At 46.5% G+C, this 19,172-nt stretch overlaps 5 non-coding genes and 29 pseudogenes across 5 annotated transcripts; all 34 read right to left on the bottom strand.

Annotated features, from left to right (window-relative positions):
- Positions 1–210: 210 nt before the first annotated feature.
- On the bottom strand, positions 211–329 carry LOC148241000 (5S ribosomal RNA; annotated as a pseudogene).
- Positions 330–534: 205 nt separating this feature from the next.
- Positions 535–652, bottom strand: LOC148240999 (5S ribosomal RNA; annotated as a pseudogene).
- A 561-nt stretch (positions 653–1,213) lies between these two features.
- Positions 1,214–1,332, bottom strand: LOC148240998 (5S ribosomal RNA). The gene has a single exon (XR_015815967.1). It is a non-coding gene; the product is annotated as a 5S ribosomal RNA (ribosomal RNA).
- Positions 1,333–1,538: 206 nt separating this feature from the next.
- Positions 1,539–1,657, bottom strand: LOC148240997 (5S ribosomal RNA). Its single transcript, XR_015814812.1, has one exon. It is a non-coding gene; the product is annotated as a 5S ribosomal RNA (ribosomal RNA).
- A 563-nt stretch (positions 1,658–2,220) lies between these two features.
- LOC148240996 (5S ribosomal RNA) lies at positions 2,221–2,339 on the bottom strand (annotated as a pseudogene).
- Positions 2,340–2,902: 563 nt separating this feature from the next.
- Positions 2,903–3,021, bottom strand: LOC148240995 (5S ribosomal RNA; annotated as a pseudogene).
- A 209-nt stretch (positions 3,022–3,230) lies between these two features.
- On the bottom strand, positions 3,231–3,349 carry LOC148240994 (5S ribosomal RNA; annotated as a pseudogene).
- A 208-nt stretch (positions 3,350–3,557) lies between these two features.
- LOC148240993 (5S ribosomal RNA) lies at positions 3,558–3,676 on the bottom strand (annotated as a pseudogene).
- A 561-nt stretch (positions 3,677–4,237) lies between these two features.
- LOC148240992 (5S ribosomal RNA) lies at positions 4,238–4,356 on the bottom strand (annotated as a pseudogene).
- A 209-nt stretch (positions 4,357–4,565) lies between these two features.
- On the bottom strand, positions 4,566–4,684 carry LOC148240991 (5S ribosomal RNA; annotated as a pseudogene).
- Positions 4,685–5,566: 882 nt separating this feature from the next.
- Positions 5,567–5,685, bottom strand: LOC148240990 (5S ribosomal RNA; annotated as a pseudogene).
- A 205-nt stretch (positions 5,686–5,890) lies between these two features.
- Positions 5,891–6,009, bottom strand: LOC148240989 (5S ribosomal RNA; annotated as a pseudogene).
- A 559-nt stretch (positions 6,010–6,568) lies between these two features.
- Positions 6,569–6,687, bottom strand: LOC148240988 (5S ribosomal RNA; annotated as a pseudogene).
- A 529-nt stretch (positions 6,688–7,216) lies between these two features.
- LOC148240987 (5S ribosomal RNA) lies at positions 7,217–7,335 on the bottom strand (annotated as a pseudogene).
- A 914-nt stretch (positions 7,336–8,249) lies between these two features.
- On the bottom strand, positions 8,250–8,368 carry LOC148240986 (5S ribosomal RNA; annotated as a pseudogene).
- Positions 8,369–8,900: 532 nt separating this feature from the next.
- On the bottom strand, positions 8,901–9,019 carry LOC148240985 (5S ribosomal RNA; annotated as a pseudogene).
- A 207-nt stretch (positions 9,020–9,226) lies between these two features.
- LOC148240984 (5S ribosomal RNA) lies at positions 9,227–9,345 on the bottom strand (annotated as a pseudogene).
- A 531-nt stretch (positions 9,346–9,876) lies between these two features.
- On the bottom strand, positions 9,877–9,995 carry LOC148240983 (5S ribosomal RNA; annotated as a pseudogene).
- Positions 9,996–10,198: 203 nt separating this feature from the next.
- LOC148240982 (5S ribosomal RNA) lies at positions 10,199–10,317 on the bottom strand (annotated as a pseudogene).
- A 560-nt stretch (positions 10,318–10,877) lies between these two features.
- LOC148240981 (5S ribosomal RNA) lies at positions 10,878–10,996 on the bottom strand. The gene has a single exon (XR_015815119.1). It is a non-coding gene; the product is annotated as a 5S ribosomal RNA (ribosomal RNA).
- A 1,244-nt stretch (positions 10,997–12,240) lies between these two features.
- LOC148240980 (5S ribosomal RNA) lies at positions 12,241–12,359 on the bottom strand (annotated as a pseudogene).
- A 202-nt stretch (positions 12,360–12,561) lies between these two features.
- On the bottom strand, positions 12,562–12,680 carry LOC148240979 (5S ribosomal RNA; annotated as a pseudogene).
- Positions 12,681–13,238: 558 nt separating this feature from the next.
- On the bottom strand, positions 13,239–13,357 carry LOC148240978 (5S ribosomal RNA; annotated as a pseudogene).
- A 561-nt stretch (positions 13,358–13,918) lies between these two features.
- LOC148240977 (5S ribosomal RNA) lies at positions 13,919–14,037 on the bottom strand (annotated as a pseudogene).
- A 209-nt stretch (positions 14,038–14,246) lies between these two features.
- LOC148240976 (5S ribosomal RNA) lies at positions 14,247–14,365 on the bottom strand (annotated as a pseudogene).
- A 203-nt stretch (positions 14,366–14,568) lies between these two features.
- Positions 14,569–14,686, bottom strand: LOC148240975 (5S ribosomal RNA; annotated as a pseudogene).
- A 565-nt stretch (positions 14,687–15,251) lies between these two features.
- Positions 15,252–15,370, bottom strand: LOC148240974 (5S ribosomal RNA; annotated as a pseudogene).
- A 205-nt stretch (positions 15,371–15,575) lies between these two features.
- On the bottom strand, positions 15,576–15,694 carry LOC148240973 (5S ribosomal RNA; annotated as a pseudogene).
- A 205-nt stretch (positions 15,695–15,899) lies between these two features.
- On the bottom strand, positions 15,900–16,018 carry LOC148240972 (5S ribosomal RNA). Its single transcript, XR_015814839.1, has one exon. It is a non-coding gene; the product is annotated as a 5S ribosomal RNA (ribosomal RNA).
- An 886-nt stretch (positions 16,019–16,904) lies between these two features.
- On the bottom strand, positions 16,905–17,023 carry LOC148240971 (5S ribosomal RNA). Its single transcript, XR_015815249.1, has one exon. It is a non-coding gene; the product is annotated as a 5S ribosomal RNA (ribosomal RNA).
- A 204-nt stretch (positions 17,024–17,227) lies between these two features.
- On the bottom strand, positions 17,228–17,346 carry LOC148240970 (5S ribosomal RNA; annotated as a pseudogene).
- Positions 17,347–17,910: 564 nt separating this feature from the next.
- LOC148240969 (5S ribosomal RNA) lies at positions 17,911–18,029 on the bottom strand (annotated as a pseudogene).
- Positions 18,030–18,238: 209 nt separating this feature from the next.
- On the bottom strand, positions 18,239–18,357 carry LOC148240968 (5S ribosomal RNA; annotated as a pseudogene).
- A 563-nt stretch (positions 18,358–18,920) lies between these two features.
- Positions 18,921–19,039, bottom strand: LOC148240967 (5S ribosomal RNA; annotated as a pseudogene).
- Between the last annotated feature and the right edge of the window lie 133 nt (positions 19,040–19,172).

Below are 19,172 nucleotides of genomic sequence, written 5' to 3'. Positions count from 1 at the left end.
ACCTGTTTCATTTCGCGCTGCAAATACATACACTCCTTCTCCTTTCTTCCCCCTCCCGTCATTTGTTTCCTTGTGCGTGCGCACTGCACCTCTCGTTCTCGTTCAAATATCAAGTAAAATGCCACGGCGCCGTGACTCACATTTGCGAATAAATCTGCGGACCATAATTAAAGTCGCGCGTAACGTCGAACGACACATCTCAAAAAAAAAAGGGTGCAACACGAGAACTTCCCAGGAGGTAACCCATCATTGTACTACTTTCGCCAAAGCACACATAACTGCGGAGTTCTGATGGGATTCGGCGCATTTGTGCTGGTGTGACCGCACATGTTTAATTTCGTGCTGAAAATACATACACTCCTTCTCCCACCCCCCCTCCCATCATTTGTTTCCTTGTGCGTTCACACTGCACCTCTCCTTCTCGTTCTAATATCGATTAAAATGCCCTTGATTCTTGACTCACATTTGCGTATAAACCAGCGGACCATAGTTCCAGTCAAGCGTAACGTCGAACGACCCATCTGAAAAAAAAAATTGTTGCAATAGGAGGACTTCCCAAGAGGTCACCCATCCGAGTACTACTCTCGCCCAAGCACACTTAACTGCAGAGTTCTGATCGGATCCAGTGCATTAGTGCTGGTATGATGCCACTTGTTTAATTTTGTGCTTCAAATACATACACTCCTTCACTTTTCTTCCTCCTCCCGTCATTTGTTTCCTTGTGCGTGCGCACTGCACCTCTCGTACTCGTTCTAATATCAAGTAAAATGCCACGGCGCCGTGACTCACATTTGCGAATAAATCTGCGGATCACAAATCAAGTCGCGCGTAACGTCGAAAGAATCATCTGCAAAAAGATGGGTGCAACACGAGGACCTCCCAAGAAAATGGGTGAAATATAAGGACTTCGCAGGAGGTCACCCATCCGGGTACTTTTCTCGCCCAAGCACCCTTAACTGCGGAGTTCTGAGAGAATCCGTTGCATTAGTGCTGGTATGATCCCTCATGTTTCATTCCGCAGTGCAAATACATACATTCTTTCTCATTCAATCCCCCCTCCCGTCATTTGTTTTCTTGTGCGTGCACTCTGCATCTCTCTTTCTCATTCTAATATCAAGTAATATGCCCCGGCACCGTGACTCACCTTTGCAAATGAACCAGCGGTTTATAATTCCATTCGCGCGTAACGTTGAACAACCCATCTGAAAAAAAATAGGTGCAACACGAGGGCTTCCCAGGTGGTCACCCATCCAAGTACTACCCTCGCCCAAGCACACTTAACTGCGGAGTTCTGATGGGATCCGGAGCTTTAGTGCTGGTATGATCGCACCTGTTTAATTTTCCGCTGTAAATACATACACTCCTTCTCCTTTCTTCCCCCTCCCGTCATTTGTTTCCTTGTGCGTTCAGACTTCACCTCTCATTCTCATTCTAATAGCGATTAAAATGCCCCTGCTTCTTGACTCATATTTGCGTATAAACCAGCGGACCCTAGTTTAAAACGCGCGTAACGTCGAAGGACCCGTCTGAAAAAAAAATTGGTGCGACACGAGGACTTCCCATGAGGTCACCCATCCGAGTACTAATCTCGCCTAAGCACACTTAACTGCGGAGTTCTGATGGGATCCGGTGCATTAGTGCTGGTATGATCGCACCGACTTAATTTTGCACTGCAAATACATAAACTCCTTCTCCTTTCTTCCCCCTCCCGTCATTTGTTTCCTTGTGCGTGCGCACTGCACCTCTCGTTCTCGTTCAAATATCAAGTAAAATGCCATGGCGCCGTGACTCACATTTGCGAATAAATTTGTGGACCATAATTAAAGTCGCGCGTAACGTCGAACGGCACATCTGAAAAAAAGAAAATGGATGCAACACAAGGACTTCACAAGAAAATGGGTGAAATATAAGGACTTCGCAGGAGGTAACCCATGCTAGTACTACTCTCGCCCAAGCACCCTTACCTACGGAGTTCTGATAGAATCCGTTGCATTAGTGCTGGTATGATCGCACCTGTTTCATTTCGTGCTAAAAATACATACACTCCTTCTCCTTCCCTCCCCCTCCCATCAATTGTTTTCTTGTGCGTTCACACTGCACCTCTCCTTCTCGTTCTAATATCGATTAAAATGGCCCTGCTTCTTGACTCACATTTGCGTATAAACCAACGGACCCCAGTTCCAGTCGCGCGTAACGTCGAACGACCTGTCTGAAAAAAAATTTGTGTGACACGAGGACTTCCCAGGAGGTCACCCATCCGAGTACTACTCTCGCCCAAGCACACTTCACTGCGGAGTTCTGATGAGATCCGGTGCATTAGTGCTGGTATGATCGCACTCGTTTAATTCCCCGCTGCAAATACATAAATTCCTTCTCCTTTCTTCCCCCTCCCGTCATTTGTTTCCTTGTGCGTGCGCACTGCACCTCCCGTGCTCGTTCTAATATCAAGTAAAATGCTACGGTGCCGTGACTCACATTTGCGAATAAACCTGATGACCATAATTCAAGTCGCGCATATCGTCGAAATAATCATCTGCAAAAAAATGGGTGCAACACGAGGACTTCCTAAGAAAATTGGTGAATTATAAGGACTTTGCAGGAGGTCACCCATCCTAGTGCTACTCTCGTCTAAGCACCCTTAACTTGCCGAGTTCTGTTAGAATGCCTCGCATTGGTGCTGGTATGATTGCTCATGTTTCATTCTGCGCTGCAAATACATACACTTTTTCTCCCTCCATCCCCCCTCCCGTCATTTGTTTCTTTTTTGCGTGCACTCTGCATCTCTCCTTCTCGTTCTAATATCGATTAAAATGCCCCTGCTTCTTGACTCACATTTACGTATGAACCAGGGGGCCCTAGTTCCAATCGCGCGTAACGTCGAACGACCCGTCTAAAAAAAAAATTAGTGCGACACGAGGACCTCCTAGGAGGTCACCCATCCGAGTACTACTATCGCCCAAGCACACTTAACTGCGGAGTTCTGATGGGATCCGGTGCATTAGTGCTGGTATGATCGCACCTGTTTAATTTTGCACTGTAAATACATAAATTCCTTCCCCTTTCTTCCCCCTCCTGTCATTTGCTTCCTTGTGCGTGCGCACTGCACCTCTCGTTCTCGTTCAAATATCAAGTAAAATGCCACGGCGCCGTGACTCACATTTGCGAATAAATCTGCGGACCATAATTAAAGTCGCGCGAAACATCGAACGGCACATCTGAAAAAAAGAAAATGGGTGCAACACGAGAACTTCCCACAAGGTAACCCATCATTGTAATACTTTCCCCAAAGCACACTTTACTGCGGAGTTCTGATGGGATCCGGTGCATTTGTGCTGGTATGATCGCACCTGTTTAATTTCGCGCTGCAAATACATAAACTCATTCTCCTTTCTTCCCCCTCCCGTCATTTGTTTCCTTGTGCGTGCGCACTGCACCTCTCGTTCTCGTTCAAATATCAGGTATAATGCCACGGCGCCGTGACTCACATTTGCAAATATATCTGCAGACCATAATTAAAGTCGCGCGTAACGTCGAACAGCACATCTGGAAAAAAAAAATGGGTTCAACACGAGAACCTCCCAGGAGGTAACCCATCATTGTACTACTTTCGCCAAAGCACACTTAACTGCGAAGTTCTGATGGGATCCGGTGCATTAGCGCTGGTATGATCGCACCTGTTTAATTTTGCACTGCAAATACATACACTCCTTCTCCTTTCTTCCCCCTCCCGTCATTTGTTTCCTTGTGCGTGCGCACTGCACCTCCCGTGCTCGTTCTAATATAAAGTAAAATGCTACGGTGCCGTGACTCACATTTGCGAATAAACCTGAGGACCATAATTCAAGTCGCGCGTATCGTCGAAAGAATCATCTGCAAAAAAATGTGTGCAACACGAGGACTTCCTAAGAAAATGGGTGAAATATAAGGACTTCGCAGGAGGTCACCCATCCTAGTGCTACTCTCGCCTAAGCACCCTTAACTTGCGGAGTTCTAATAGAATTCGTTGCATTGGTGCTGGTATGATTGCTCATGTTTCATTTTGCGCTGCAAATACATACACTTTTTCTCCCTCCATCCCCCCTCCCGTCATTTGTTTCCTTATGCGTGAACTCTGCATCTCTCCTTCTCGTTCTAATATCGATTAAAATGCCCCTGCTTCTTGACTCACATTTGCGTATAAACCAGTGGACCCTAGTTCCAGTCGCGCGTAACGTCGAACGACCCGTCTGAAAAAAATAAAGTGCGTCACGAGGACTTCCCATGAGGTCACCTATTTGAGTACTACTCTCGCCCAAGCACACTTAACTGCGGAGTTCTAATGGGATCCGGTGCATTAGTGCTGGTATGATCGCACCTGTTTAATTTCGCGCTGCAAATACATAAATTCCTTCTCCTTTCTTCCCCCTCCCGTCATTTGTTTCCTTGTGCGTGCGCACTGCACCTCTCGTTCTCGTTCAAATATAAAGTAAAATGTCACGGCGCCGTGACTCACATTTGCGAATAAATCTACGGACCATAATTAAAGTCGCACGTAACGTCGAACGGCACATCTAAAAAAAAGAAAATGGGTGCAACATGAGAACTTCCCAGGAGGTAACCCATCATTGTACTACTTTCGCCAAAGCACACTTAACTGCGGAGTTCTGATGGGATCCGGTGCATTTGTGCTGGTATGACCGCACCTGTTTAATTTCGTGCTGAAAATACATACACTCCTTCTTCCCTGCCCCCCTCCCATCATTTGTTTCCTTGTGCGTTCACACTGCACCTCACCTTCTCGTTCTAACATCGATTAAAATGCCCCTGATTCTTGACTAACATTTACGTATAAACCAGCGGACCATAGTTCCAGTCGCGCGTAACGTCGAACGACCAATCTGAAAAAAAATTGTTGCGATACGAGGACTTCCCAAGAGGTCACCCTTCCGACTACTACTCTCGCCCAAGCACACTTAACTGCAGGGTTCTGATGGGATCCAGTGCATTAGCGCTGATACGATGCCACTTGTTCAATTTTGCGCTTCAAATACATACACTCCTTCTCTTTTCTTGCACATCACGTCATTTGTTTCCTTGTGCGTGTGCACTGCACCTCCCGTACTCGTTCTACTATCAAGTAAATTGCCACGGCGCTGTGACTCACATTTGTGAATAAACCTGCGGACCATAAATCAAGTCGCGCGTAACGTCGAAAGAATCATCTGCAAAAAGATGGGTGCAACACGAGGACCTCCCAAGAAAATGGGTGAAATATAAGGACTTCGCAGGAGGTCACCCATCCGAGTACTTTTCTCGCCCAAGCACCCTTAACTGCGGAGTTCTGATAGAATCCGTTGCATTAGTGCTGGTATGATCCCTCATGTTTCATTCTGCACTGCAAATACATACACTCTTTCTCCTCCCATCCCCCCTCCCGTCATTTGTTTCCTTGTGCGTGCACTTTGCATCTCTCTTTCTCGTTCTAATATCAAGTAATATGCCCCGGCACCGTGACTCACCTTTGCAAATGAACCAGCGGTTTATAATTCCATTCGCGCGTAACGTCGAACAACCCATCTGAAAAAAATAGGTGCAACACGAGGGCTTCCTAGGTGGTCACCGATCCGAGTACTACTCTCGCCCAAGCACACTTAACTGCGGAGTTCTGATGGGATCCGGTGCTGTAGTGCTGGTATGATCGCACCTGTTTAATTTCGCACTGTAAATACATACACTCCTTCTCCTTTCTTCCCCCTCCCGTCATTTGTTTCCTTGTGCGTTCACACTTCACCTCTCATTCTCGTTCTAATATCGATTAAAATGCCCCTGCTTCTTGACTCACATTTGCGTATAAACCAGCGGACCCTACTTCCAGACGCTTGTAACGTTGAACGACCCGTCTGAAGAAAAATTGGTGCGACACGAGGACTTCCAAGGAGGTCAACCATCCGAGTACTAATCTCGCCCAAGCACACTTAACGGCGGAGTTCGGATGGGATCCGGGGCTTTAGTGCTGGTATGATCTCACCTGTTTAGTTTTGCGCTGCAAATACATAAACTCATTCCCCTTTCTTCCCCCTCCCGTCATTTGTTTCCTTGTGCGTGCGCACTGCACCTCCCATTCTCATTCTAATATTAAGTAAAATGCTACAGCGCCGTGACTCACATTTGCGAATAAACCTGAGGACCATAATTCAAGTCGCGCGTAACGTCGAAAGAATCATCTGCAAAAAAATGGGTGCAACACGAGGACTTCACAAGAAAATGGGTGAAATATAATGACTTCGCAGGAGGTAACCCATGCTAGTACTACTCTCGCCCAAGCACCCTTACCTACGGAGTTCTGATAGAATCCGTTGCATTTATGCTGGTTTGATCGCACCTGTTTCATTTCGTGTTGAAAATACATACACTCCTTCTCCTTCCCTCCCCCTCCCATCAATTGTTTCCTTGTGCGTTCACACTGCACCTCTCCTTCTCGTTCTAATATCGATTAAAATGCCCCTGCTTCTTGACTCACATTTGCGTATAAACCAGCGGACACGAGTTTTAGTCGCGCATAACGTCGAACGACCCGTCTGAAAAAAAATTGTTGCGATACGAGGACTTCCCAGGAGGTCACCCATCCGAGTACTACTCTCGCCCAAGCACACTTACCTGCAGGGTTCTGGTGGGATCCAGTGCATTAGCGCTTGTATGATCGCACCCGTTTAATTTCGCGCTGCAAATACATAAACTCCTTCTCCTTTCTTCCCCCTCCCGTCATTTGTTTCCTTGTGCGTGCGCACTGCACCTCCCGTGTTCGTTCTAATATAAAGTAAAATGCTACGGTGACGTGACTCACATTTGCGAATAAACCTGAGGACCATAATTCAAGTCGCGCGTAACGTCAAAAGAATCATCTGCAAAAAAATGGGTGAAATATAATGACTTCGCAGGAGGTAACCCATGCTAGTACTACTCTCGCCCAAGCACCCTTACCTACGGAGTTCTGATAGAATCCGTTGCATTTGTGCTGGTTTGATCGCACCTGTTTCATTTCGTGTTGAAAATACATACACTCCTTCTCCTTCCCTCCCCCTCCCATCAATTGTTTCCTTGTGCGTTCACACTGCACCTCTCCTTCTCGTTCTAATATCGATTAAAATGCCCCTGCTTCTTGACTCACATTTGCGTATAAACCAGCGGACACGAGTTCTTGTCGTGCATAACGTCGAACGACCCGTCTGAAAAAAAATTGTTGCGACACGAGGACTTCCCAGGAGGTCACCCATTCGAGTACTACTCTCGCCCAAGCACACTTACCTGCAGGGTTCTGATGGGATCCAGTGCATTAGCGCTTGTATGATCGCACCCGTTTAATTTCGCACTGCAAATACATAAACTCCTTCTCCTTTCTTCCCCCTCCCGTCATTTGTTTCCTTGTGCGTGCGCACTGCACCTCCCGTGTTCGTTCTAATATAAAGTAAAATGCTACGGTGTCGTGACTCACATTTGCGAATAAACCTGAGGACCATAATTCAAGTCGCGCGTATCGTCGATAGAATCATCTGCAAAAAAATGGGTGCAACACGAGGACTTCCTAAGAAAATGGGTGAAATATAAGGACTTCGCAGGAGGTCACCCATCCTAGTGTTACTCTCGCCCAAGCACCCTTAACTTGTGGAGTTCTGATAGAATCCGTTGCATTGGTGTGGAATGATTACTCATGTTTTATTCTGCGCTGCAAATACATACACTTTTTCTCCCTCCATCCCCCCTCTTGTCATTTGTTTCCTTGTGCGTGCAGTCTGCATCTCTCATTCTCGTTCTAATATCGATTAAAATGCCCCTGCTTCTTGACTCACATTTGGGTATAAATCAGCAGACCATAGTTCCAGTCGCGCGTAACGTCGAACGACCCGTCTAAAAAAAAATTAGTGTGACACGAGGGCTTCCCAGGAGGTCACCAATACGAGTTCTACTCTTGCCCAAGCACACTTAACTGCGGAGTTCTGTTGGGATCCGGTGCATTATTGCTGGTATGATCGCACCTATTTAATTTCGCGCTACAAATACATAAACTCATTCTCCTTTCTTCCCCCTCCCGTCATTTGTTTCCTTGTGCGTGCGCACTGCACCAACCGTGCTCGTTCTAATATCAACTAAAATGCTACGGTGCCGTGACTCACATTTGCGAATAAACCTGAGAACCATAATTCATGTCGCGCGTATCGTCGAAAGAATCATCTGCAAAAAAATGGGTGCAACACGAGGACTTCCTAAGAAAATGGGTGAAATATAAGGACTTCGCAGGAGGTCACCCATCCGAGTACTACTCTCGTCCAAGCACACTTAACTGCGGAGTTCTGATCGGATCTGGTGCATTAGTGCTGGTATGATCGCACCTGTTTAATTTTGCGCTGCAAATACATAAACTCCTTCTCCTTTCTTCCCCCTCCCGTCATTTGTTTCCTTGTGCGTGCGCACTGCACCTCTCGTTCTCGTTCAAATATCAATTAAAATGCCACGGCGCCGTGACTCACATTTGCGAATAAATCGGCGGACCATAATTAAAGTCGCGCGTAACGTCGAACGGCACATCTGAAAAGAAGAAAATGGGTGCAACACGAGAACATCCCAGGAGGTAGCCCATCATTGTACTACTTTCGCCGTAGCACACTTAACTGCGGAGTTCTGATAAAATCCGTTGCATTAGTGCTGGTATGATCAAACCTGTTTAATTTCGCGCTGCAAATACATACACTCCTTCTCCTTTCTTCCCCCTCCCGTCATTTGTTTCCTTGTGCGTTCACACTTCACCTCTCATTCTCGTTCTAATATCGATTAAAATGCCCCTGCTTCTTGACTCACATTTGCGTATGAACCAGCGGACCCTAGTTCCAAACGCGCGTAACGTCAAACGACCCGTCTGAAAAAAATTGGTGCGACACGAGGACTTCCCAGGAGTTCACCCATCCGAGTACTAATCTCGCCCAAGCACACTTCACTGCGGAGTTCTGATGGGATCCGGTGCATTAGTGCTGGTATGATCGCACTTGTTTAATTTCGCGCTGCAAATACATAAACTCATTCCCCTTTTTTCCCCCTCCCGTCATTTGTTTCCTTGTGCGTGCGCACTGCACCTCTCGTTCTCATTCAAATATCAAGTAAAATGCCACGGCACCGTGACTCACATTTGCGAATAAATCTGCGAACCATAATTAAAGTCGCGCGTAACGTCGAACGGCACATTTGAAAAAAAAAATGGGTGCAACACGAGAACTTCGCATGAGGTAACCCATCATTGTACTACTTTCGCCAAAACACACTTAACTGCGGAGTTCTGATGGGATCTGGTGCATTTGTGCTGGTGTGACCGCACCTGTTTAATTTCGTGCTGAAAATACATACACTCCTTCTTCCCTCCCCCCTCCCATCATTTGTTTCCTTGTGCGTTCACACTGCACCTCTTCTTCTCGTTCTAATATCGATTAAAATGCCCCTGATTCTTGACTCACATTTGCGTATAAACCAGCAGACCATAGTTCCAGTCGCGCGTAATGTCGAACGACCCATCTGAAAAAAAATTGTTGCGATACGAGGACTTCCCAAGAGGTCACCCATCCGACTACTACACTTGCCCAACAACACTTAACTGCAGAATTCTGATGGGATCCACAGCATTAGTGCTGGTATGATTCCATTTCTTTAATTTTGCGCTTCAAATACATACACTTCTTCTCTTTTCTTCCTCCTCCCGTCTTTTGTTTCCTTGTGCATGCGCACTGCACCTCCCGTTCTCGTTCAAATATCAAGTAAAATGCCACAGCACCATGACTCACATTTGCGAATAAATCTGCGGACCATAATTAAAGTCGTGCGTAACATCGAACGGCACATCTGAAAAAAAGAAAATGGGTGCAACACGAGAACTTTCCAGGAGGTAACCCATCATTGTACTACTTTCGCCAAAGCACACTTAACTGTGGAGTTCTGATGGGATCCGGTGCATTTGCGCTGGTGTGACCGCACCTGTTTAATTTAGTGCTGAAAATACATACACTCCTTCTTCCCTCCCCCCTCCCATCATTTGTTTTCTTGTGCGTTCACACTACACCTCTCCTTCTTGTTCTAATATCGATTAAAATGCCCCTTTTTCTTTACTCACATTTGCGTATAAACCAGCGGACCATAGTTCCAGTCGCGCGTAACGTCGAACGACCCATCTGAAAAAAAATTATTGCGATACGAGGACTTCCCAAGAGGTCACCCATCCGAGCACTACTCTCGCCCAGGCACACTTAACTGCGGAGTTCTGATGGGATCCAGGGCTTTAGTGCTGGTATGATCGCACCTGTTTAGTTTCGCGCTGCAAATACATACACTCCTTCTCTTTTCTTCCCCCTCCCGTCATTTGTTTCCTTGTTCGTACGCGCTAAACCTCCCGTTCTCGTTCTAATATTAAGTAAAATGCTACAGCGCCGTGACTCACATTTGCGAATAAACCTGAGGACCATAATTCAAGTCGCGCGTAATGTCGAAAGAATCATCTGCAAAAAAATGGGTGCAACACGAGGACTTCACAAGAAAATAGGTGAAATATAAGGACTTCGCAGGAGGTAACCCATGCTATTACTACTCTCGCCCAAGCACCCTTACCTACGGAGTTCTGATAGAATCCGTTGCATTAGTGCTGGTATGATCGCACCTGTTTCATTCTGCGCTGCAAATACATACACTTTTTCTCTTTCTCTCCCCCTCCCATCAATTGATTCCTTGTGCGTTCACACTGCACCTCTCCTTCTTGTTCTAATATCGTTTAAAATGCCCCTGCTTCTTGACTCACATTTGCGTATAAACCAGCGGACTCTAGTTCCAGTCAAGCGTAACTTCGAACAACCCGTCTGAAAAAAAACTTGGTGCGACACGAGGACTTCCTAGGAGGTCACCCATCCGAGTACTACTCTCGCCCAAGCACACTTAACTGCGGAGTTCTGATGGGATCCGGTGCATTAGTGCTGGTATGATCGCATAAGTTTAATTCCGCGCTTCAAATACATAAACTCCTTCTCCTTTCTTCCCCCTCCCGTCAATTGTTTCCTTGTGCGTGCGCACTGCACCTCCCGTGCTCATTCTAATATCAAGTAAAATGCTACGGTGCCGTGACTCACATTTGTGAATAAACCTGAGGACCATAATTCATGTCGCGCGTATCGTCGAAAGAATCATCTCCAAAAAATGGGTGCAACACGAGGACTTCCTGAGAAAATGGGTGAAATATAAGGACTTCGCAGGAGGTCACCCATCCTAGTGCTACTCTCGCCCAAGCACCCTTAACTTGCGGAGTTCTGATAGAGTCCGTTGCATTGGTGCTGGTATGGTTGCTCAGGTTTCATTCTGCGCTGCAAATACATACACTTTTTCTCCCTCCATCCCCCCTCCCGTCATTTGTTTCTTTGTGCGTTCACACTGCACCTCTCGTTCTCGTTCAAATATCAAGTAACATGCCACGTCGCCATGACTCACATTTGCGAATTAATCTGCGGACCATAATTAAAGTCGCGCGTAATGTCGAACGGCACATCTGAGGAAAAGAAAATGGGTGCAACACGAGAACATCCCAGGAGGTAACCCATCATTGTACTACTTTCGCCAAAGCACACTTAACTACGGAGTTCTGATGGGATCCAGTGCATTAGTGCTGGTATGATGCCACTATGTTTAATTTTGCGCTTCAAATACATACGCTCTTTCTCCTTTCTTCCTCCTCCCGTCATTTGTTTCCTTGTGCGTGCGCACTGCACCTCCCGTACTCGTTCTAATATGAAGTAAAATGCCACGGCGCCGTGACTCACATTTGCGAAAAAACCTGCGGACCATAAATCAAGTCGCGCGTAACGTCGAAAGAATCATCTGCAAAAAGATGGGTGCAAAACGACGACCTCCCAAGAAAATGGGTGAAATATAAGGACTTCGCAGGAGGTCACCCATCCGAGTACTTTTCTCGCCCAAGCACCCTTAACTGCGGAGTTCTGATAGAATCCGTTGCATTAGTGCTGGTATGATCCCTCATGTTTCATTCTGCACTGCAAATACATACACTCTTTCTCCTCCCATCCACCCTCCCGTCATTTGTTTCCTTATGCGTGCACTCTGCATCTCTCTTTCTCGTTCTAATATCAAGTAATATGCTCCGGCACCGTGACTCACCTTTGCAAATGAACCAGCAGTTTATAATTCCATTCGTGCGTAACGTCTAACAACCCATCCGAAAAAAAATAGGTGCAACATGAGGGCTTCCCAGGTGGTCCCCCATCCGAGTACTACTCTCGCCCAAGCACACTTAACTGCTGAGTTCTGATCGGATCCGGGGCTTTAGTGCTGCTATGATCGCACCTCTTTAATTTCGCGCTGCAAATACATACACTCCTCCTTTCTTCCCGCTCCCGTCATTTGTTTCCTTGTGCGTTCACACTTCACCTCTCATTCTCGTTCTAATATCGATTAAAATGCCCCTGCTTCTTGACTCACATTTGCGTATAAACCAGCGGACCCTAGTTCCAGACGCGCGTAACGTCGAATGACCAGTCTGAAAAAAAATTTGTGCGACACGAGGACTTCCCAGGAGGTCAACCATCCGAGTACTAATCTCGCCCAAACACACTTAACTGCGGAGTTCTGATGGGATCCGGGGCTTTAGTGCTGGTATGATCGCACCTGTTTAGTTTCGCGCTGCAAATACATACACTCCTTCTGTTTTCTTCCCCCTCCCGTCATTTGTTTCCTTGTGCGTGCGCGCTGCACCTCCCATTCTCGTTCTAATATCAAGTAAAATGCTACAGCGCCGTGACTCACATTTGTGAATTAACTTGAGTACCATAATTCAAGTCGCGCGTAACATCGAAAGAATCATCTACAAAAAAAGTGTGCAGCACGAGGACTTCACAAGAAAATGGGTAAAATATAAGGACTTCGCAGGAGGTAACCCATGCTATTACTACTCTCGCCCAAGCACCCTTACCTACGGAGTTCTGATAGAATCCGTTGCATTAGTGCTGGTATGATCGCACCTGTTTCATTCTGCGCTGCAAATACATACACTTTTTCTCCTTCCCTCCCCCTCCCATCAATTGTTTCCTTGTGCGTTCACACTGCACCTCTCCTTCTCGTTTTAATATCGATTAAAATGCCCCTGCTTCTTGACTCACATTTGCGTATAAACCAGCGGACCCTAGTTCCAGTCGCGCGTAACATCGAACGACCCGTCTGAAAAAAAATTGGTGCGACACGAGGACTTCCCAAGAGGTCACCCATCCGAGTACAACACTCGCCGAAACACACTTAACTGCGGAGTTCTGATGGGATCCGGTGCAATAGTGCTGGTATGATCGCACCCGTTTAATTTTGTGCTGCAAATACATAAACTTCTTCTCCTTCTTCTCCCTCCCGTCATTTGTTTCCTTGTGCGTGCGCACTGCACCTCCCGTGCTCGTTCTAATATCAAGTAAAATTCTACGGTGCCATGACTCACATTTGCGAATAAACCTGAGGACCATAATTCAAGTCGCGCGTATCGTCGAAAGAATCATCTGCAAAAAAATGGGTGCAACACGAGGACTTCCTAAGATAATGGGTGAAATATAAGGACTTCGCAGGAAGTCACCCATCCTAGTGCTACTCTCGCCCAAGCACCTTTAACTTGCGGAGTTCTGATAGAATCCGTTGCATTGGTGCTGGTATGATTGCTCATGTTTCATTCTGCGCTGCAAATACATATACTTTTTCTACCTCCATCCCCCCTCCCGTCATTTGCTTTCTTGTGCGTGCACTCTGTATCTCTCTTTCTCGTTCTAATATCGATTAAAATGCCCCTGCTTCTTGACTCACATTTGCGTATAAACCAGTGGACCCTTGTTCCAGTCGTGCGTAACGTCGAACGACCCGTCTGAAAAAAAAATTAGTGCGACACGAGGACTTCCCAAGAGGTAGCCCATTCGAGTACTACTCTCGCCCAAGCACACTTAACTGCGGAGTTCTGATGGGATCTGGTGCATTAGTGCTGGTATGATCAAACCTGTTTAATTTCGCGCTGCAAATACATAAACTCCTTCTCCTTTATTCCCCCTCCCGTCATTTGTTTCCTTGTGCGTGCGCACTGCACCTCTCGTTCTAGCTCAAATATCAAGTAAAATGCCACGGAGCCGTGACTCAAATTTGCGAATAAATCTGCGGACCATAATTAAAGTCGCGCGTAAGGTCGAACGGTACATCTGAAAAAAAGAAAATGGGTGCAACACGAGAACTTCCCAGGAGGTAACCCATCATTGTACTACTTTCGCCAAAGCACACTTAACTGCGAAGTTCTGATGGGATCCGGTTCATTTGTGTTGGTGTGACCGCACCTGTTTAATTTCGTGCTGAAAATACATACACTCCTTCTTCCCTCCCCCCTCCCATCATTTGTTTCCTTGTGCGTTCACACTGCACCTCTCCATCTCGTTCTAATATCGATTAAAATGCCCCTAATTCTTGACTCACATTTACGTATAAAGCAGTGGACCATAGTTCCAGTCGCGCGTAACGTCGAACGACCCATCTGAAAAAAAATTGTTGCAATACGAGGACTTCCCAAGAGGTCACCCATTCGAGTACTACACTCGCCCAAGCACACTTAACTGCAGGGTTCTGATGGGATCCAGTGCATTAGTGCTGGTATGATGCCACTTGTTTAATTTTGCGCTTCAAATACATACACTCCTTCTCTTTTCTTCCTCCTCCCGTTATTTGTTTCCTTGTGCGTGTGCACTGCACCTCCCGTACTCGTTCTAATATCAAGTAAAATGCCACGGCGCCGTGAGTCACATTTGCGAATAAACCTGCGGACCATAAATCAAGTTGCGCATAACGTCGAAAGAATCATCTGTAAAAAGATGGGTGCAACACGAGGACCTCCCAAGAAAATGGGTGAAATATAAGGACTTCGCAGGAGGTCACCCATCCGAGTACTTTTCTCGCCCAAGCACCCTTAACTGCGGAGTTCTGATAGAATCCGTTGCATTAGTGCTGGTATGATCCCTCATGTTTCATTCTGCACTGCAAATACATACACTCTTTCCCCTCCCATCCCCCCACCCGTCATTTGTTTCCTTGTGCGTGCACTCTGCACCTCTCTTTCTCGTTCTAATATCAAGTAATATGCCCCGGCACGGTGACTCACATTTGCGAATAAATCTGCGGACCATAATTAAAGTCGCGCGTAACGTTGAACGGCACATCTGAAAAAAAGAAAATGGGTGCGACACGAGAACTTCCCAGGAGGTAACCCATCATTGTACTACTTTCGCCAAAGCACACTTAACTGCGGAGTTCTGATGGGATCCGGTGCATTCGTGCTGGTGTGAACGCACCTGTTTAATTTCGCGCTGCAAATACATAAACTCCTTCTCCTTTCTTCCCCCTCCCGTCATTTGATTCCTTGTGTGTGAACTCTGCATCTCTCTTTCTCGTTCTAATATCAACTAATATGCCCTGGCACCGTGACTCACCTTTGCAAATGAACCAGCGGTTTATAATTCTGTTCGCGCGTAACGTCGAACAACCCATCCAAAAAAAAATAGGTGCAACACGAGGGCTTCCCAAGTGGTCACCCATCCGAGTACTACTCTCGCCCAAGCACACCTAACTGCGGAGTTCTGATTAGATCCGAGGCTTTAGTGCTGGTATGATCGCACCTCTTTAATTTCGCGCTGCAAATACATACACCCCTTCTCCTTTCTTCCCCCTCCCGTCATTTGTTTCCTTGTGCGTTCACACTTCACCTCTCATTCCCGTTCTAATATCGATTAAAATGCCCCTGCTTCTTGACTCACATTTACGTATAAACCAGCGGACCCTAGTTCCAGACGCGCGTAACATCGAACGACCTGTCTGAAAAAAAATTGGTGCGACACGAGGACTTCCCATGAGGTCACCCATCCGAGTACTAATCTCGCCCAAGCACACTTCACTGCGGAGTTCTGATGGGATCCGGTGCATTAATGCTGGTATAATCGCACCTGTTTAATTTCGCGCTGCAAATACATAAACTCATTCCCCTTTCATCCCCCTCCCATCATTTGTTTCCTTGTGCGTGCGCACTGCACCTCTCGTTCTCGCTCAAATATCAAGTAAAATGCCACGGCGCCGTGACTCACATTTGCGAATAAATCTGCGGACCATAATTCAAGTCGCGCGTAAGGTCGAACGGCACATCTGAAAAAAAAAAAATGGGTGCAACACGAGAACTTCCCAGGAGGTAACCCATCATTGTACTACTTTCACCAAAGCACAGTTAACTGCGGAGTTCTGATGGGATCCGGTGCATTCGTGCTGGTGTGACCGTGCCTGTTTAATTTCGTGCAGAAAATACATACACTCCTTCTTCCCTCGCCCCCTCCCATCATTTGTTTCCTTGTGCGTTCAAACTGCACCTCTCCTTCTCGTTCTAATATCGATTAAAATGCCCATGATTCTTGACTCACATTTGCGTATAAACCAGCAGACCATAGTTCCAGTCGCACGTAACATCGAACGACCCATCTGAAAAAAAATTGTTACGATACGAAGACTTCCCAAGAAAATGGGTGAAATATAAGGACTTCGCAGGAAGTCACCCATCCGAGTACTTTTTTCGCCCAAGCACCCTTAACTGCGGAGTACTGATAGAATCCGTTGCATTAGTGCTGGTATGATCCCTCATGTTTCCTTCTGCACTGCAAATACAAACACTCTTTCTCCTCCCATCCCCCCTCCCGGCATTTGTTTCCTTGTGCGTGCACTCTGCATCTCTCTTTCTCGTTCTAATATCAAGTAATATGCCCCGGCACCGTGACTCACCTTTGCAAATGAACCAGCGGTTTATAATTCCATTCGCGCGTAACGTCGAACAACCCATCCGAAAAAAATAGGTGAAACACGAGGGCTTCCCAAGTGGTCACCCATCCGAGTACTACTCTCGCCCAAGCACACTTAACTGCGGAGTTCTGATGGGATCCGGGGCTTTAGTGCTGGTATGATCGCACCTATTTAATTTCGCGCTGCAAATACATACACTCCTTCTCCTTTCTTCCCCGTCCGGTCATTAATTTCCTTGTGCGTTCACACTTCACCTCTCATTCTCGTTCTAATACGATTAAAATGCCCCTGCTTCTTGACTCACATTTGCGTATAAACCAGCGGACCCTAGTTCCAGTCGCGCGTAACGTCGAACGACCCGTCTGAAAAAAAATTGGTGCGACACGAGGACTTCCCAAGAGGTCACCCATCCGAGTACTAATCTCGCCCAAACACACTTCACTGCGGAGTTCTGATGGGATCCGGTGCATTAGTGCTGGTATGATCGCAACTGTTTAATTTTGCGCTGCAAATACATAAACTCATTCCCCTTTCTTCCCCCTCCCGTCATTTGTTTCCTTGTGCGTGCGCACTGCACCTCCCGTGCTCGTTCTAATATCAAGTAAAATGCAACGGTGCTGTGACTCACATTTGCGAGTAAACCTGAGGACCATAATTCAAGTCGCGCGTAACGTCGAAAGAATCATCTGTAAAAGAATGGGTGCAACACGAGGACTTCCTAAAAAAATGGTTGAAATATAAGGACTTCGCAAGAGGTCACCCATCCTAGTGCTACTCTCGCCCAAGCACCCTTAACTTGCGGAGTTCTGATAGAATCCGTTGCATTGGTGCTGGTATGATTGCTCATGCTTCATTCTGCGCTGCAAATACATACACTTTTTCTTCCTCCATCCCCCCTCCCGTCATTTGTTTCCTTGTGCGTGCACTCTGCATCTCACTTTCTCGTTCTAATATCGATTAAAATGCCCCTTCTTCTTGACTCACATTTGCGTATGAACTAGTGGACTCTAGTTCCAGTCGCGCGTAACGTCGAACGACCTGTCTGAAAAAAAAAAATTAGTGCGATAAGAGGACTTCCCAGGAGGTCACCCATCCGAGTACTACTCTCGCCCAAACACACTTAACTGCGGAATTCTGATGGGATCCGGTGCATTAGTGCTGGTATGATCGAACCTGTTTAATTTCCCGCTGCAAATACATAAACTCCTTCTCCTTTCTTCCCCCTCCCGTAATTTGTTTCCTTGTGCGTGCGCACTGCACCTCTCGTTCTCGTTCAAATATCAAGTAAAATGCCACGGCGCCATGACTCACATTTGCGAATAAATCTGCGGACCATAATTAAAGTCGCGCGTAACGTCGAACGGCACATCTGAAAAAAAGAAAATGGGTGCAACACGAGAACTTCCCAGGAGGTAACCCATCATTGTACTACTTTCGCCAAAGCACACTTAACTACGTAGTTCTGATGGGATCCGTTGCATTTGTGCTGGTATGATCGCACCCGTTTAATTCCGCGCTGCAAATACATAAACTCCTTCTCCTTTCTTCCCCCTCCTGTCATTTGTTTCCTTATGTGTGCGTACTGCACCTCCCGTGCTCGTTCTAATATCAAGTAAAATGCTACGGTGCCGTGACTCACATTTGCGAATAAACCGGAGAACCATAATACAAGTCGCGCGTATCGTCGAAAGAATCATCTGCAAAAAAATGGGTGCAACACGAGGACTTCCTAAGAAAATGGGTGAAATATAAGAACTTCGCATGAGGTCACCCATCCTAGTGCTTCTCTCGCCCAAACACCCTTAACTTGCGGAGTTCTGATAGAATCCGTTGCATTGGTGCTGGTATGATTGCTCATGCTTCATTCTGCGCTGCAAATACATACACTTTTTCTTCCTCCATCCCCCCTCCCGTCATTTGTTTCCTTGTGCGTGCACTCTGCATCTCACTTTCTCGTTCTAATATCGATTAAAATGCCCCTTCTTCTTGACTCACATTTGCGTATGAACTAGTGGACTCTAGTTCCAGTTGCGCGTAACGTCGAACGACCTGTCTGAAAAAAAAAATTAGTGCGATAAGAGGACTTCCCAGGAGGTCACCCATCCGAGTACTACTCTCGCCCAAACACACTTAACTGCGGAATTCTGATGGGATCCGGTGCATTAGTGCTGGTATGATCGAACCTGTTTAATTTCCCGCTGCAAATACATAAACTCCTTCTCCTTTCTTCCCCCTCCCATAATTTGTTTCCTTGTGCGTGCGCACTGCACCTCTCGTTCTCGTTCAAATATCAAGTAAAATGCCACGGCGCCGTGACT

This window comes from Carica papaya, chromosome 8 (genome assembly GCF_054855325.1).
Source record: "Carica papaya isolate Zhongbai chromosome 8, ASM5485532v1, whole genome shotgun sequence".
Classification (NCBI taxonomy): Eukaryota; Viridiplantae; Streptophyta; class Magnoliopsida; order Brassicales; family Caricaceae; genus Carica; species Carica papaya.
This window is presented reverse-complemented; position numbering and strand designations above follow the sequence as displayed.